The 13,720-nt window shown below is 36.6% G+C and overlaps 2 pseudogenes; both read left to right on the forward strand.

Annotated features, from left to right (window-relative positions):
- The first annotated feature begins 1,067 nt into the window (after positions 1 to 1,067).
- On the forward strand, positions 1,068 to 2,335 carry LOC109676475 (cyclin-A2 pseudogene; annotated as a pseudogene).
- A 4,675-nt stretch (positions 2,336 to 7,010) lies between these two features.
- LOC109676473 (nucleoprotein TPR-like) overlaps positions 7,011 to 13,720 on the forward strand; it is a 33,895-nt pseudogene continuing 27,185 nt past the window's right edge.

Genomic DNA, 13,720 nt, shown 5'->3' on the forward strand with positions numbered 1-13,720 from the left:
TGCTGACTAAGTCAGTTCATCAATGACTTTCTGAATATTTTTCATTTTTATTCACATATGGTAAAACGCATTTCAGTAACAAGCTGCATCCTCTGAGGCATTTTTTATAGTTTAATTATTCATATGTGCATACAAGGCTTGGATCATTTCTCCCCCCCTGCCCCCACCCCCTCCCTTACCACCAACTCTGCCCCCTCCGTCTCCCCCCCCAATACCCGGCAGAAACTATTTTGCCCTTATCTCTAATTTTGTTGAAGAGAGAGTATAAGCAATAATAGGAAGGAACAAGGGTTTTTGCTGGTTGAGATAGGGATAGCTATACAGGGAGTTGACTCACATTAATTTCCTGTGCGTGTGCGTTACCTTCTAGGTTAATTCTTTTTGATCTAACCTTTTCTCTAGTTCCTGGTCCCCTTTTCCTGTTGGCCTCTGAGGCATTTTTAAATAATTGCTCTCTCAAGGGTTTCATGCAAAGCAAAAAAGAAAGAAAGAAAGAAAGAAGTGTGTTGATTTGACACTTTAATAATCAATAATGAGGTTTAGGACTAAAAAGAAATCAATTGGCTGTACTTTTTATCTACACTGCCATTAACTTAATAACATGTGACATTTTTATTAACCTAAGAGTCTCACTTGTTTATTATTCTCCAGAATGACTGCTTTCTGATTACTGGTGATTTGTCCTCTATATTTACATGAGTAGGCACACTGTCTCACAGCGTTTCCTCACAAGTGAACTTAAGAATTTATCCTTTATGCTCCTTGTTGGAAAAAGTAAGACAAGAACTTAAAACCTACTAAAAGCATCTGAAGATGATAAATATCTCTTTATTCCTTGGCCAGTTCCTCGAGAGATTCTGAATTATTTCGTCTTTAACTACGTAATGCACACATTTCAGGTAGCTCTTGGTCCTGCACGCTCAGCAGTGCGTCCTGCACGGGCGGAGCCGGGTGAGCCGGTGGGTGCGCAGGCTGGCACAGGCTGCAGCGGGCGCATGGGTCGGCGGGGCAGAGCGCAGGCTGCTTGGAACCGCTGACTGATCGCGCCACCTGCACCGGAAGCAGTGATGCTAGGCAGCTCAGCGCTGAGGCCTGTGTCCCGCGAGCTGGGCTTGGCACTGCTAGCTAACATTGCAGCAGACCGAGCACCAAGAACACCAGGACATCAACCTGGAGAAGGCAGCGCCCACCCAGCAGCCGCGGACCCAGGCAGCTCTGGCGGTACTGAAGACTGGGAACGCGCGGGTCCCCCGCCGCTGCAGAGGCCAAGACGCGATGGGTTGCACCTCTGAAGGATTTTCCGGTAACTGATGAGCATGCGGCTACTGTTCATCCTTGTACAGCAAACAGTAAACAGCCTCCATTCACCATTCATCTGGATGAAGCAGAAGAACAGACTCAAAAGAGGCCGGCTGAATCTAACCCAACAGAGCTTGAGGATGTCCTAGCTTTTAATGCAGCTCTTGCTTTACCAGGAACAAGAAAACCCCTGGTACCTTTTGATTATCCTATGCATGGTAGTTTAGAGCCACCACAAACTATAATACGTCAATTGTATTAGAAGATGAAAAGCCAGTGAGTGTTAATGAAGTTCCAGACTACCATGAAGATATTCACACACACCTTGGGAAATGAAGATTAAATGTAAACCTAAAGTGGGTTCTGTGAAGAAGCAGCCAGACATCACTAACAGTTTGAGGGCTATCCTTATGGACTGGATGGTTGAAATGGGAGAAGAATATAAACTACAGAATGAGACCCTGCACTTGACTGTGAATTACGTTGATGGATTCCTCTCTTCAATGTCTGTGTTGAGAGGAAAGCTTCAGCTTGTGGGCACTGCTGCTATGCTGCTAGCTTCAAGTTTGAATTAATATACCCCCCAGAAGTAGCAGAGTTTGTGTACATTACAGATGACACCTATACTAAGAAACAAGTTCTAAGGATGGAGCATCTGGTTTTGAAAGTCTTTGCTTTTGACTTAGTTTCACCAACAGTAAGCCAGTTTCTTACCCAATACTTTCTGCATCAGCAGCCTGCAAACTGCAAAGTTGAAAGTTTAGCAATGTTTATGGGAGAATTAAATTTGATAGATGCTGACCCATACCTCAAATATTTACCATCATTTATTGCTGGAGTAGCCTTTCATTTAGTACTCTACACAGTCACAGGACAAAGTTGACCTGAATCATTAGTGAGAAAGACTGGATACACCTTGGAAAATCTTAAGCCTCTTCTGGTGGACCTTCACCAGACCTACCTCAAAGCACCACACCGTGCACAACCATCAATAGAAGTACAAAAATTCAACCCACCAGAGACACTAAGTGTTTAACAGTGAAAGACTGCCTGTTTTCTAAAATGTAAGTCATTCAAGTACATGATGTACAGTTTTTATCTTAGGTTTTAATTTCACAATCATTTCTGAATATTGTCCAAGTTACCGCCAAGGACAAATTATGGTATCTATCACTTTTTAATGGTTTTAATTTATCTTTTATACATGTATCTATCTTAGATATTTGGCTAATTTTAAGTAATTTTGCTAAAGTGTTATGATGCCAGCTGTCAGGATAATAAGAATAAATTGATTTGGAAATATTTGTTAAGTCAAATACTTGATGTAAAAATGACTTCAGGATGTCAGTTAGAAAGGCTAACTTGGTTTGTATACATTAGGGCGTGGGAACCCTTCCTCTTGAGAACAGACTCCAATTGTTTTCAGAACAGTGGAAAACCTGAGCCCTACTGTTTTTCAGCTCTTTGCATACATTGTAGCCACTTATGAAAGTAGTTTATGCAACAATGATTATAGATGAGTTGAGTTTTTGTGCAAATTAACAGACCAAAAAGTTCCCCAGAAGGTTTATTTAGAAGCATAATTTTTAAAAAAGGTTTACAAAAATTTCCTGTTTTAAAAGGAATTTTGAATAAAAAAATACCCATGGTCTTTTAGCATTAAATAAATATCCTTTTAATAGTACATACACAAATAAATAACCATGTTAGCTTTAATTAGTAGTTCTCTTCTTTTTTCTCTTTTTCACTTGATTTTTACTTGGTGCTTTCTTTTGTTTTGCACTGATGGTCTCCGTTCTGTGAATAAAGTAAATAAGCGTTCAAAAAAATATGTAATACAGTGAGGACTTGAGTTCAAACCCCAGTGCTGCTAAAATAATAAAATAAGTAACAGAATTTCAGTATTTAAGTGAACATAAAATAGACAGCAGTGTAAGACATTTTCATATATACAGTGTTAACTACTTGCTTTAGGAAATAACATCTGTTGAAAATACTTTTATTATAAAAATAACTATTTGAGATAAAATGGCTAATCAATTTATGATGCTATAATATTACAGGATAGCTTATGTTATTCTAGGTTAAAAATACAATGCAATATCAAAATAAGTACATTAATTTTATTAATATACTAATTCTGCAAGACAAAAAATATTGTTGAACTTATATAGAGCAAACAAATAATTCAGATTTTTTTTCTAATTGTGTAGCAAAGAAGTCTTAGATGGCGTACATACAATAATCAGAGGAATTTTTAAACTGATTTTCCTACCATTGTGCTTGGAGTTCTGTTAACTTGATAGCTTCAGGTTTGGGTAAGTCAACACAATTTCATTTCCTTATGCTCAGCATGCTAACTGAATCTGTGTTTAGCTTACAAAGAGTAACTGAAAATTTGGCAAAGCAAAGATTCTGCAGCCATATTTGAATGTCTCATCTCACTTCATGGATCGTCCTTATCCCTGTTGACAAAGGTCAGTGTAGGTTCTGCAAGTGCATGGAAGTTACTAGTTTTCATAAGTTGTCATTTTAGTCATTGGATTCATTTCAAATCATAACACATATTTTCCACAATCAGCTTTAACGTTTCCTTATGTGAATCCTGAACTCCTATATTTTGTATAAAAAATACCTCCTAGGCAATTTGTTATTCATGGATTTGATCTTCATTTCCACCAAATTAAGTTGTTTTTAATTCCTGGGTATCTGGAACAGCTAGAATGTTCTTTTAGCCCTTTCCCTTACTCTATGTTTTCAGCTGGAAGGAGGTGGTGAATGATCTGTTCCTTCCTGGGATTCTGACTTTGGTAGCTTCTTCTTGGTAGTTCTTCTCTAAGGTACTGGGAGTGAACATGTAAAAATGGATTTTGCATTTGGCTCCAGGAAGCTTTTCAATATTCTTCATCCTCACTCACCACTGTAACCTAGTTATGCATCTGCTCACAATGTCTTTAAGCTAATGTCGAATATTGTAACATATCTTAGTTTTTCATGCTTTATGGGAAAATTCAGTATGATCTATGGGGAAGAATGTAGTAATCAGATTTATATTGTTAAAAACATTTCAGTAGCATATGTCTCACAGATCTTCAAATTCCATTCTTTTTGAGTTGCAATGGAGAAAAAGAACACCATCAGAGATGCTGGTTGAAGATGACTAACACTGTGATATTGACTATTTCAAACATTTGTTGAATAGCTGCCCTTCTAACCTTCTTCAGGGCTCATTTCAGAAAACTTACTCCCTCCAGGAACTGCCTCCTGCATATGTAAGAGAATTTGTTGGTGACAAAGAACTGTGTGCTCACTTCTGTTCCCACCTCCTCTCATTTTCTTCCCTTACACACTGTTACTTCACTGTTTCAGAAGGAGCCTTGAAACTCCTATTCATCCATTACAGAGACAGCTACACCCAAAATCATTGTTAGTCACACCATTTCATAAAGTAACTTTCATAATATGCATGTTCTGAGTCAGAAAATCTTCCCCACCTCTATTTGTCTTCATGTTGAAATCCTGGTCTGGGGTATAATGGAGTCCAGGGAAAGGTATCTTGACTGCTGTGAAATCAACTATCATGCATCCTCTCCATGCATTTGCTGCAAGAATACTGACTTTCTGGAGCAATTAGAGTATTATTATACATGATTTCTTTGTGAAATGTGCAAAAATCACCTATACAGCCTTGTTTATTTCTTCCAGTTTGTACTGTGACCAAAAGTATATTACATTATAGATGTATTAAGATATTTTAAATGTAAAAATGTATAATTTCTTGATGTGTGGAATGTACTTAAGCAGTAGATGCATAACTCAGAAAGTTCTTCTTTGACAAACTGACAAAGTCTAGATCAACTAGCAAATGTTGTATCCCAGTGAATCAAGATGAGGAAAAGGACACTGAAGTGGAAACATTTCTCCAAAGGTGTACATTTGTACTTGTTCAACTGGTGATACTCCTCATACCCCTAAAAATTTTAAAGTTCTTAGTATCAGCTCTTAAGATTTCCTTATTTATAACTGATTTTGAATGAGGATTTTTTCTTGTGGTTTTAGTTTGGGAGTAGTCATTCAGTTTAAAAATGTAGTGTGGTTTTTGAAAGCAAAGTAAGCTGGCATTGCAGTCAGCCCTCCTGGAGGTGGTGTCCAGCCTGGCACTGTGGCCAGGAAAGGCCTTATAAGTACCTTTGGGACAGAGTCACGACTTCTGCATTTCTCCACCAGAGTTTATAAACAGTGCATACAAGTACCCAATGCTACTGTTGCACATACAGACACAAGAAGGAGCTTTGTTATAATTGTATAAAATCACAAAGGTACACAAAACCCCCAAGGGAAAACTAAGTCATGAGGATTGTTGAAAGAATGAATTTAGGTGCCCTGTATGATTACAATTAAGATAAGGAATGCAGGTTTTGATAATATCTGTTGAATCAGAACCATATTTCATGCTGCACTAGGGTCCCATTTCTACCTTGTGAAAAATCAGCTTCCAAATTGATATAGCAGGCTTTTCGCTACAGAACAATAAAAACTAGATTTTGTTATTTCAATTTTGCTGGAAAGCAGGAAAAATGTGGACTTGTCTCAGAAATTCATAAAGTTTAGGTGTATGATTTGTGTTATTGTGGTGAAGATTTGGCTTAATATTAAGGTTTTAGTTTTGTGGTTCTGTTCTTACTTTTCTTGAATTTCAATTTTATGCTGAAAATGCTTTGCATCCATATGCTATTATTTAAGTGGATCATTAAGAATAATTAAATGAAATGTTTGATATCAATGCATAGTATTTAGAGGACCTTAAATCACTAAAGTGACTTTAATGACCACAAGCTTAAATAAAATATGTAACAGCAATGTGGTTATTTATTATTACATGTAATAATAAAATGAAATAAAATAAAATGAAAATTATTTTGTTATTCCTTACAAGGAATGAACAACTTACAGATTCAAAAGGATGATATGTGATGTCATTTTTAGATCAGAAGCAAATGTAGTACAACAGGCTTGTGGTCTGAGGAGGAGGATTTAGTGAACAATACTTTAGAAGAATATGAGATCTGTGAGATGAATATAAAATAAAAAGACTTAGAACAAACCTCCTAGGTTGATGGTAAGTTAAGAAGACACACAAGGCTAAGAACATACACAGATCAGAATTAGAGAACCTTTTTAGTATGTTCTCAATCTCAGGTTCCATCTCCTGCACCACACACAAGAAAAGAAAGAAAAAAGAAAAGCAAACTGACACTAAGGCCTTAAAAGTGATAAAAGAGACTGTAGTAGCTAGAAAAGAAGAAAATAAAATCATATCAAGAGAATAGTTCTTCAATGATTTCTCATATCTGAAAATTCTATAGATAAGTTAACTGAAATGAGAGTCAAAAAGTGTCTGTTTGGTTTAGTATTCAGGAAAGAGTCAGTGTGCATGAGCAGATTAACCCTGGGTTGTGGATTGAGGCAGAAGATGATGGCTGATCTAGGGAAATCAGTGTAGAAAACAAAGTGTGTGGAGTGAATGAAAGTTCCTGTTTGTTGGATTGCTGGATTGTGTTTTTACTTGGTATAAACATAAAAGGAAAAGGTGCCTGCCTTCCAGATCAGAATGTTAATGAACTTGGAAGCCATCAGTCCAGTTTTCACAAGAATAAAAAGCCGAGCAAACTAAAAATCAGCTTTTCATCTTTTGAAAGATCCATCAGAGAATGATGCTGCTTGGCAAAAAGGCTGACCTCAGAATTGAAGACACAGTGAGACACCAACAATCATGCTTATCAGAGTTGAATGCAGAAGCAAAACCTCTGCAGGAAGTACAATCAGGTTAAGAACACTTAAACCTTGTTTTATGAAATCATGAGTCTCAGGATGGGCAAATTTGAAAGTTAAAAAGTCCAAGAGGATCTATTTTTACCTACTTGTCATACTTATGCTTTTTTTGTTTTTACTTCTAAAAGCCCCATGATGAGGTTCTTACAGTAAAGATCATGAAAAATAACAAAAAGACCCTCTTCACTCTAGCAGAGGGAAGAAACATATAGCTATTTTGGAATCCAGACACAGCATTTTCTTCATGTTCTTAACAATATCTGACTGTAAAGGAAATCATTTTACTACAGTCTAATCCACTGGAGTTTTATCACAACCTAACTAACTTAAAGCAAGGGAAGTGCTCAATTATAGCACCTCTAGACATCCTTCCTCCCAGAAGTCAGGGTGTCAAGGTTGTGTTAGCAACACTGTGGACATAACAGCTCAGACTGTGTTCTCTTTTTTTCTTGTTTATTCATATGGGCATACATTGTTTGGGTCATTTCTAGCCCCTACGCCTAGTCCCCTCCCTCTCTCCTTCACCCACCCTTGCTTTCAGGCAGAATCTGTTCTGCCCTTATTTCTAATTATGTTGAAGAGAGAGTATAAACAATAATAAGAAAGACAAAGCATTTTTACTACTTGAGATAAGGATAGCTATACAGGGAGAGTCCCAGCATTGCTTCCATGAATAAATGTGTTACAATCTAAGTTGATTCATCTCTAACTGACCTTTTCTCTAGATCTTGATCCCCTTCTCACATTGACCTCTGTAGATTTAAAGTTTCTGTATTAGATCCTCTGCAGTGAGGACCTCAAATACTATCATGTTTTTTGGGTTTCTTACCAATCCCCATATTTCCCTTGTGTGCTCTCACCTTATCATGTGACCCAAGTCCATCCACATTGCTTCATTTGCCCTAGATCTAAAGTCCACATAGGAGGGAGAACATACGATTTTTGGTCTTCTGAGCCTGGCTGACCTCGCTCAGAATGATGTTCTCCAGCTCCATCCATTTCCTTCAAAATGATAAGATTTCATTCTTCTTCATGGCTGAGTAGAATTCCATTGTATATAAATACCTCATTTTCTTAATGCATTCGTTAGTAGTGGGGTATCTTGGCTGTTTCCATAACTTGGATATTGTGAATAGCGCTGCAATAAACATGGGTGTGCAGGCACCTCTGGAGTAACCTGTGTTGCATTCCTTTGGGTATATCCCGAAGAGTGGGATTGCTGGATCATATGGCAGGTCTATGTTTAGATTTTTAAGAAGTCTCCAAATTTTTTTCCAGAGTGGTTGCACCAGCTTGCATTCCCACCAGCAATGTAAAAGGGTTCCTTTTTTCTCACATCCTCACCAACACCTGTTGTTGGTGGTGTTTTTGATGATGGCTATTCTGAAAGGGTGAGATGGAATCTTAGAGTGGTTTTGATTTGCATTTCCTTTATGGCTAGAGATGGTGAGCATTTTCCATGTGTTTTTTGGCCATTTGAATTTCTTCATTTGAGAAAGTTCTGTTTAGTTCACTTGCCCATTTCCTTATTGGTTCATTAATTTTGGGAGAATTTAGTTTTTTAAGTTCCCTATATATTCTGGATATCAGTCCTTTCTCTGATGTGTAGCTGGTGAATATTTTCTCCCACTCTGTGGGTGTTCTCTTCAGTTTACAGACCATTTCTTTTGTTGAGCAGAAGCTTTTTAGTTTTATGAAGTCTCATTTATCTATGCTATCTCTTAGTTGCTGAGCTGCTGGGGTTCCATTGAGAAAGTCCTTGCCTATAGCTATTAGTTCCAGAGTATTTTCCACTCTTTCTTATACCAACTTTAGAGTTTGGGATTTAATATTAAGATCCTTGATCTATTTTGAGTTGATACTAGTAAAGGGTGATAAACATGGGTCTAGTTTCAGTTTTTTACAGACAGATAACTACTTTTTCCAACAACATTTGTTGAAGAGGCTGTCTTTTCTCCATCATATGTTTTTGGCACCTTTGTCAAAAATAAGGTGGGCATAGTAGTGTGGGTTCATATCCGGGTCCTCTATTCTGTTCACTGGTCTTCATGTGTGTTTTTGTACCAGTACCATGCTGTTTTTATTGCTATTGCTTTGTAATATAGTTTGAAGTCAGATATTGTGATACCACCAACATTGTTCTTTTTGCTAGTATTGCTTTGGCTATTCGTGGTCTCTTGTGTTTCCAAACAAATTGTAGGGTAGATTTTTCAGTCTTTGTGATGAATGTCATTGGGATTTTGATGGGAATTGCAATAAACATGTAGATTGCTTTTGGTAGTATAGGCATTTTTGCTATGTTGATTCTACCAATCCATGAGCATAGGAGATCTCTTCACCTTCTATAGTCTTCCTCAATCTCTTTCTTCAGGAGTGTGTAGTTCTCCTAGTAGAGGTAATTCACATTCCTTGTTAAGTTAGTCCTAGGTAATTGATTTTTTTGAGGTTATTGTAAATGGAATTTTGTTCATATATTCTTTCTCAGTTTGTTTGTTATTGGTGTATAGAAAAGCTAAAGATTTTGTAAGTTGATTTTGTATCCTGTCACCCAGCTGTAGCTGTGGATGGTGTCTAGAAGTTTTTGGGTAAGAGTTTTTTGGGTCTTTAAGGTATAGGATCCTATCATCTGCAAATAGAGATATTTTAACAATTTTTAAAACCTATTTGTATACCTTTTATTTCTTCTTCTTGCCTAATTGCTCTGGCTGGGAATTTCAGCATTGTTAGAGCCAGCAGTGGGGCCATGCCTGTGTGATTTGGCATTTGGCCTTGTGAGAAAGCTAAAAATAAAAAAGGGGAATTGTTGAAACCATCTGGGGAACCTTGAGCCCTGTTGTTTTTCTGGATATCTACTCCTGAGACCTTTGCCTCAGTTCCTTGGAGCTTTCTCACAAGGCCAAATGCCAAACCACACAGGCACGGTTCCACTGGTGGCTCCAACTCAGTACTATGTTGAATAGGAGCAGGAATAGTGGGCACCATTGTCTCATTCCTGATTTTAGGGGAAATGGTTTCAGTTTTTCACGATTAAGTATGATGTGGGCTGTAGGTTTGTTATATATGGCTTTATAATGTTGAGGTACTTTCTTTCTATTCCTAGCTTTCTTAGAGCTTTTATCATGAAGTCATGTTGGATCTTGTCGAAGGTTATTTTCTGCATCTATTGAGATGATCAAGTGGTTTTTGTCTTTGCTTCTATTAATGTGCTGAATTACATTTATTGACTTGTGTATGTTGAACCACCCCTGCATCCCTGGGATGAAGCCTACTTGGTCATGGTGGATGAGCTTTCTGATGTGCTGTTGAATTCAGTTTGCCATTATTCTATTGAGTATTTTTGCATCAATATTCATTAAGGAGATTGGCCTGTAGTTCTCCTTTTTGGAGGTTTCTTTGCCTGGTTTTGGGATGAGTGTCGTACTGTCTTCATAGAATGAGTTAGATAGCTTTCCTTCTAGAAGCAACCCTGTGTTTCCTTTCTTGATCCTGTCCTTTTTTATAACTGGATTTTCTCCTTTCTGAATAAAATTCACTGGTTATGATAGATCTCAATTTAGAAGATGTCATTAGAAAATAAGGAACTTGCTAATTGTATATGCTTTTGCTTCAAATATTAAATAGAATTATTTATTACACATTTAATTTTGGACACTGGGTAACATATTTAAAATTTTGGTCCAGAATACAGTAAAATGCACTTGTATTCACAATTTTGGAGTGTAATTCCAACCCAGTCTTTCTGGGCTTCACTTTTTTCATTTAAAAATGTGTAAGGGTGGCAGTTGGATAAAAACACTCATTGAAAGTTTTAATCTAATATATGCATATTTATAAAATTCTATTTAGACAGTCAACTGGAGGTACTAACTGAGAAAAACAAAGAACTTGAAATTGCTCAGGATTGCAACACTGCCATTCAGGTAAAATTTATTCCTGTAAATAAAGCTAATTGTAAATATGACACTGTCTATTCTGATTGGGTTTGGTGAATGGGAAGATGAAGAAGTCCTATTAGGAAGAACTACCAAAAGATGCATATATACAGGTTTGTATATACAGTTTTCCTGATTGGATCATTGCATGCTTTATTGATAGGTTGGACATTCTTTTTACTCAGTAGAAATTATCTGTTGATTGTCTGATATAATTCAGGCATTAGTCCAAGTGTTTTGATGCAATCAAAGCAATGGGTGAATTCACATTGGTGACAGTTTCCTTCAAGCAGTGATGTAAGAAGGAGTGGTTGCAAGTGAACAATTGGTTAATAAAGTGGTCATGCCCACTGATTTATTAACCAGACAGACTGTTGCTACTACATTTTGTAAAGATGCATTGGATTTGGGGCAGAAACATAATTTTTTCAAATCTCTGAGATAAAAAATTCTGCCTCCAGAATCTGAAAAACACAAAAGCCCTATATGGCATAGAAATAATGTTGCAAAAAGTGTGAAATACTTAAGAAAACTCAAACATTTTGCTGAAAACTGTAAATGGAGTTACAGCATGCTGCTGGATGGGAAGGTTTTTCCAAGTTAATATACATTCATTTCATGCATTTTGACTCTTACATCTGAATGAGATATGTTGAAATGTGGTAATGTAGCTCTGAAGGTGACTGGGAAGAAAATATGTGGAAATAATTTGATTAATTCTAAAAAAGTTATATCAGTTTGAAAGTACTTGCCTAGACATAATTAAATATTTTTTAAAGTGATAGGTATCAAAACATAATATTGGTATAAGTATCAATATAGAGAACTATAGAACAGAGAGTCCAGAAATAAAACTCAAAGCAAGATCTTAAACTTTTAGGGAGGCGGGCTGTCACAAAATCTTCATAAATCCACTTAAAAAAAGAGAAAAATGTGGGTCTACAGCTCATAAAGCATTGTGAACATACAAAAAATTTTACAGAACAAAAAATTATGAAGGATGTAGAAAGTAATATATTTGACTGCCTTGTAATCAGCTTTCTGTTACTGTGACAAAATACCCAACACAATCAGCTTAAAAAGAAGAAAAGTTTATTTTGATTCACAGTTGGAAGCTTCAGTTGATGGCTAATTTGCTCTGTTGGTTTAGGCCTGTGGTGAGCAAAACATCATAGCAGGGAGTATATGATCTCACCTTATGGTTAGGATGCAAAAAAGAAGCACATGGACTGTGTGTGTGAAAACATTAAAAAAGCTTTTAAGGAGTAAGTTTAATCAAAGGGAGAAAATGTTTCTACACTGAAATTATATACAGCATTGATGGAAGAAATTTGAGAGAACAGAAATACATGGAAAGCTATCCCATGCTCACATATCAGAAGAATAATGTTCATCACACAAAGCAATATACAGATTCAGTACAATTCTTAACAAAATTCCTATGACATTCTTAACAGAGAAGAAATAATCCTGAAATCTGTATGCAACCACAAAAAAATCATGAATAGGCAAAGCAATATTAAGAAAGAAAGTTGGAAGTTACACACTTCCTGACTTAAAACTATATGAGAACTGAGCCTGGTGGCACACACCTGTAATCCCAGTGCTTGGGAAGTGGAGGATTGCATGTTAGAGTCCAGCCTGGGTTGCATAACAAGACACTGTCTCAGAAAAACAAACAATAATACTACAAAGATATATAAATAGTACCTGAATGAAAACAGAAACATACACCAGTAAAATAGAATGGAGATTCCTGAAAGAAATCTAAACATATACTGTCCACTAATTTTTTACTAGGGTACTAAGAGGACACAATATGGAAAGTATTGTTCCAGGAAATGGTATTTGAGAAACTGAATTTCCACATTCAAAAGAATAAAGGTCAATTCTTATCTTACATCATACACAGTCAATCCAAAATTGATGAAAGACCTAAATGTGAGACCTGAAACCATAAAACTAGGAGACAACATAGGGAAAAGCTCTGTTATGTTGACCTCAGCAATGATCTTTCTGTAAAATCACACCAGCAGTTCAAACTCCAAAATGAAAAATAAATGGGACTACAATAAACTACAAAGCTGTGTAGAGCAAAGGGAATTAACAAAACAAAACAGCATCTACCAAGACTGAGGGAAAAAATATTTCCAAGACATGTATCTGCTAAGGGATTAATGTCCCAAATTTATAAAGAGTTTAAAGAGTTCTGTAAACTCAGTAGCAGAAAACAACCTGTTTTAAAAATGGACAAAGGACTTAAATAGCCCTTCCTCCAAAGAAGACATGAAAATGGCTACAGGTATGAAATGGTGCTCAAAACTTGTTCAAGGGGAAATAAAAATAAAAGCCACCATGAGATACTACCTCTGCTCCTCAAATCATTATGGTGGCTATTATCAAAGATAGGCATTGATAAATGGTGGCAAGGATGCCAAGGAAAGGGAACTCTGGTACACTGTTGATTAAAATCTAAATTCATGTAACCATTGATGGAAAATAATATGGAAGTTCATAAAAAGAGAACTGCCATATGACTCAGCAATCCGTTTTCTGGGTACAGTATTCAAAAGGGATGAAGTCACCTTGCAAAGAGAGCTACACTCTGCACTCCCATGTTCATTGATGCCCTTTTCAAATTAGCCAAGATATCAAAA

This window comes from Castor canadensis, chromosome 14 (assembly GCF_047511655.1).
Source record: "Castor canadensis chromosome 14, mCasCan1.hap1v2, whole genome shotgun sequence".
Taxonomy (NCBI): domain Eukaryota; kingdom Metazoa; phylum Chordata; class Mammalia; order Rodentia; family Castoridae; genus Castor; species Castor canadensis.